The following is a 5,515-nucleotide window of genomic DNA, read 5'->3' on the forward strand; positions in this document are numbered from 1 at the left end:
ATTTCTTCCTGATTCAGTCTGGTGGGCTGTATGTTTCTAGAAAGTTGTCCATTTCTTCTAGGCTGCCGAATTTGTTGGCATATAATTATTCATAGTATTCTCTTATGGTGTTTTGTATTTCTGCAGTATCAGTTGATATTTCTCCATTTTCATTTCTCATTTGGTTTATTTGTGTTCTCTGTCTTTTCTTCTTGGTGAGCCTAGACAGAGGTTTGTCAATTTTTTCTACTCTTTCAAAGAACCAGCTCTTGGTTTTATTGATCTTTTCTATTTTTTCTTGAATCTCTATTTTATATATTTCCTCTCCTATCTTTATTATTTCCTTCCTTCTGCTGACTTTAAGTTTTGTTTAATTTTCTTTTTCTAATTCTTTTAGGTGGTAGGTTAGGTTGTTTATTTGAGATTTTTCTTGTTTTTTGAGGAAGGCCTGTATCTCTATGAACTTCCCTCTAATACCTGCTTTTGTGCATCCCATAGATTTTTTATGGTTGTGCTTTCATTGTCATTTGTCTCAAGGTGTTTTTGAATTTCCTTTTTGCTTTCCTCATTGACCCATTTTTTTTTAGTAGCATGTTATTTAGTCTCCAGGTAATCATTGTTTTTCTCATTTCTTTTTCTATGATTGATTTCTAGTTTCATGCCATTGTGGTCAGAAGAGATGCTTGAAATAATTTCTATACTCTTAAATTTGTTGAGTTTTGTTTTGTGCCCTAGTATGTGGTCAATCCTAGAGAATGTTCCATGTGCACTTGAAAAGAATGTGTATTCTGCTTTTTTTTTTGGATGTAATGTCCTGAAAATATCAATTAAGTCTAACTGTTCTATTGTATCATTTAGGATCTCTGTTGCCTTACTGATTTTCTGTCTCGAAGATCTGTCCATTGATGTGAGTGGGGTGTTAAATCTCCTACTATTATTGTATTCCTGTCATTTTCTTCTTTTATGTCTGTTAGTATTTTTTTAATGTATTTGGGCACTCTTATATTAGGTGCGTATATGTTGATGACTGTAAAATCCTCTTTTTGTATTGATCCTTTTATCAATATATAGTGTCCTTCTTTATCTTTCTTTATGGCCTTTGTTTTAAAGTCTATTTTGTCTAATATGTGTATTGTGAACCCTGCTTTCTTGTCATTTCCATTTGCATGAAATATCTTTTTTTATCCCCTCACTTTCAATCTATGTGTCTCCTTTGCCCTAAAATGGGTCTCTTATAGGCAGAATATTGTAGGCTCTTGTTTTTCTTTCCAGTCTACCACTCCATGTCTTTTGATTAGAGTACTTAGTCTGTTGAGATTTAAGGTAATTATTGATAAACATGTATTTATTGCCATGTTAAACCTTGTTTTCCTGTTTATTCTATGTTTCTCCTTTGTTCCTTTCTTTTTCTTTTTGTGGTTTGATGATTTCCTTTTATTTTATGTTTGTGTTCTCTTCTTTTTGTTTTTTGTGAATCTATTTTATGTTTTTGATTTGTGATTACCCTTTTTTTCAAGTATGTTAACCCCTTCCTATATCTGCTTCCTTTAGGCTGATAGTTATATAGGCTCAAACACATTCTAAAAAAAAAAAAAAAGAATCTACAATTTTTACTCTCCTCCCCCACACTTTATGATTTTGATGTCCTTTTTTACATCTTCATGTTTATCCTTTTGCTGTTCCTTGTGTTTATCATTGTTTTCACAGATGGATTTTTTTTCCCTTTTTTATCTGTATACTGGCTTATTTAAGTGATTTACTTTCCAATTGTGATTTCCTCTTTCCTATTTCTTCTTGCTTCTTTTCTATTTAGAGAAGACCTTCCACTATTTCTTTTAGGATAGGTTTAGTATTGCTGTATTCTTTTAGTTTTTGCTTGTCTGAGAAATTCTTTATCTCTCCTTCTATTCTAAATGATAATCTTGCTGGGTAGAGTATTCTAGGTTGCAGATTATTCCCTTTCAAAACTTGTTAACTTTTGTCATTTTGAGTATGTGTCTTGGTGTAGGTCTCTTTGGGTTCATCTTGTTTGGGACCCTCTGTGCTTCTTGTATCTGGATATTGGTTTGCTTCTTTAGGTTTGGGAAATTTTTAGCCATAATTTCTTCAAATACATTTTCAATCCCCTTTTCTCTTTCTTCTCCTTCTGGAATCCCTATTATGTGTAGATTGGCTTGTTATATTATCCCATAGGTCTCATATATGGCTTTCATATTTCTTCATTTGTCTTTTTGTCTGCTGTTCTGATTGGGTGATTTCCATTATTCTATCTTCCAGATCACTTCTTCATTCTTCTGCATTATTCATTCTGCTATTCATTGCCTTTAGTTCAGCTTTTGTCTCAGCAAATGAATTTTCTAATTTTTCTTGCCTCCTCCTTATATTTTCTCATTCATTTTTACAGTACTCTGCATTTCTGTTGATAGCCTTTCTTAATTCCGTCAGTGTTTTCATTACCCCTTTTTGACTTGGTGTCTATTAGGCTGAAGAGGTCTGTTTCATTGTTTGTTCCTTCAGGGAAATTCTCTTGGTATTTTAAGTGGGAGTGGTTTCTCTGCTTCTTCATTTTACTTCTGTTTCTTTTACTCTGTGAGTTTAGGAGAAACAGTTATCTACTGTAGTCTTGGAAGGCTAGATATATGTGGGAGCATCCCTGTGTAACTTGTGTGGGTTTAATATTTTTGGCATGAGAGCTGCTTTTAGTTTGGATGCCTTCCACCTCTTTCCTCAGCATGTCCTGGTTGTTATCCCCTTGATAGGGGGTGTGCAGATGTGGTGGCTCATACATACTCCTGGGGGCTGCAACAGCAGAGGCAGCAACTGACTCTTGCTCATGGGTCTCTCAGAAGTGGCAGCAGTCTGAGCACACTCCCTGGGCCCATGACAGGGTGGGGACAGTGATTGGCACTCACTCCCGATTCTCTCAGAAGTGGCAGGGACCCACACCCACCTCCGAAGCCCATGATGGCAGTGGGGGCTCATGCCCACCCTCAGAGCTTGTGTAGGCCGTCCTGTTACCTGAGAGCCTGAATGGGGAAAGAATTTCCTATGTGGTCCCACCCCTCTCCTTGTGCACCCCCCAACAATGGTGCCTTGCCATTTTGGCTGGCTCAGGCTTCTTCTGCATATACCCTCAGTTGCAGCCACTCCCTGCTCCAGACCCTTCAGGCTGTCTCCACTCAGCCAATCCCAGTTCTCTCCCCAAGTTGACCTCTGAAGCCCAAGCTTTAGCACCCAGCCCCCGACCACACCGGGGACAAGCGTCTCAGGCTGGGGAGTGCACAGTGGTGGTATCGACCATCCGTGCAGGTGTCTCTCTGTTTTGCCTTCCACAAACCGGTTGTCATGCTCTCCTCCAAGGCTCCAAAGTTCCCCCTCTATCTTGACTGGTCTCCCTGCCAGTGAGGGGACTTTCCAGGGTGTGGGAACATTTCTTCTTTCATGGCTCCCTCCCAGAGGCACAGGTCCTATTCCGATTCCTTTCTCTCTCTCTCTTTTTCTTTATTCTTTTGTCATACCTGGTTACATGGAGACTTTCTTGCCCTTTCAGAAGTCTGAGGTCTTCTGCCTGTGTTCAGTAGATATTCTATGAGAACTGTTCCACACAGAGATGTATTTGTGAGAGGACGTGAGCTCCACGACCTACTCCTCCACCATATTGATCCCCCTTCTGTTTTATTTTCTAATATAAGCATTTAAGATTATAATTTTTCTCTAAAGTACCACTTTAATTATATTTCACGGGTTTGACATGTAGTGTTTTGTCTCTAAGCCTTTCTAAATATTTTTAATTTCAATTATAATTACTCTTTAATCCATGAGTTATTTAATGTTTTTAGATCTCTTTCTTTCATGGATGTTATTTTCACTAAGTTTAATAATTCTAGGAATAGACTTACTTTTTCTTTAGCACATTAAGAATATTGTTGTACTGTTCTCTAGCTTTCACTATTGATGAAAATAGGAGTCAGTGTAATTGTCATTTACTTGAAGGTTATATATCTTTTCTCTCTGACTGCTTTTAATATCTTTTCTTTTCTCTTAATTTTTAATTTTTAAAATAAAAATTTAGTTTATCATCTATTTATGACAAGGTACACAAAAGGCAAAGTGCTTCACATCATAGATTGCACTTCCCACCCCTTGGAATATTCATTTCTTTGGCTGAAAGAGAGACTAGACAGGAAAGGCAGGCAATGCTTAGGCAACTAAAATAAGGTTGGGGCCAAGGGGAGCAATACTAACATCATCCTCACAGGGAATGGGCACAAGGAGGCTGTTAGTAGCAAGCTGATTTTCTAGAACTGTTAGCTGGAAGCATAGGAGCACCACTTCTGGACATTCACACTGTCTCAGGCTTCAGTCGTCCCCACCACACAGGTACAGAGCACTTTCTGGTAGTCACTCTTGGTGTCTTGCTGGATGTAGTAGTACAGCAATTTGGAGACCATGATTCTAATCAACACCTTATAATGAGTCCCCTTGCCTTTCATGGAGTCGTATACAGCAAAACACAGGGGCTTATTATGAATACACTGGGCCAGGTTCAGGAAAGCATTTTCATGGTCTCCTTTGACCTCTTTCTTGATGCTCTTTAACATGTTATAATGTCCATAATTCTTGTACCTTTCAAATACTTTCTGGAGGTGACACACACTCCACTTGATCATGATGCTGATCCATTTGAGAACCTCAGTTCCTCTCCTCTTCTCTTTAGTACAATAGAGATCCAAGGCATCTTGGTCAATCAATACAAAATCAATGATAGAGCCATCCTCTCCTCTTCTACCCTTTACAGGGGCAACCGTCCGCTTGCAGAAGTCACCAGATATGTCAGAAACAATGTCCTTCTCCAGATCAGTCTTATACACTTCCTTGTAGACTGTTAATTTCCTGTAGCTCCTGGTTGGTCCTTGAGCAAATGGTCTCAATGAGGCAGTCCTTATCAGACCCCAGCCCCTACATGGAGGCTTTCAGTTCAGAAGCATAATACTGAGCATGTGTTTTCAGTGGGCCTCAAATCATCATCTTCAGGTGGCTGGACAAGGCTGACTTCAGTGTTGATGCAAGTTCCTTTTTGGTCCTTCTCTGGTAGGCAATATCCTGTCTCTGTTCATTGCTGCATTTGGTCAAGATGTTGATGATGATAACTTCATCTATACCTTTGGTCCTGATGGCTGTTTCAATGTTCAAAGCATTCTACTCAGCATCAGAGTTGTATGCTTTGACTGACCTGTATGTACTTGAGGGTGTAGTGTAATCACCCTTCAGGCTGGGCTTGTACAGAATTTCATAAGCAGTAGACATTTTGACAGAAGCTGGGCCAAGTACCATGAGCATTCCCATATGTGGACCTTTTTTTTCCTAAATTTTAGACATTCTGAAAGTTTCACTATGATGTGTTATAGGTGTGGATTACTTTTTATTTAAACTGTCTGTGATTACCTGGGCTTCCCAATTTTGTCAGTTATCTATTCTTCAATTCTGAGAAATTTTTAGCCATCAACCCTTCAAATACTGCCCCTTTTTTGTCTCA

At 38.5% G+C, this 5,515-nt stretch overlaps 1 pseudogene; it reads right to left on the reverse strand.

The window, feature by feature from the left end:
* Positions 1-4,338: 4,338 nt before the first annotated feature.
* Positions 4,339-5,298, reverse strand: LOC103011268 (annexin A2-like; annotated as a pseudogene).
* Between the last annotated feature and the right edge of the window lie 217 nt (positions 5,299-5,515).

Source organism: Balaenoptera acutorostrata, chromosome 1 (assembly GCF_949987535.1).
Source record: "Balaenoptera acutorostrata chromosome 1, mBalAcu1.1, whole genome shotgun sequence".
Taxonomy (NCBI): Eukaryota; Metazoa; Chordata; class Mammalia; order Artiodactyla; family Balaenopteridae; genus Balaenoptera; species Balaenoptera acutorostrata.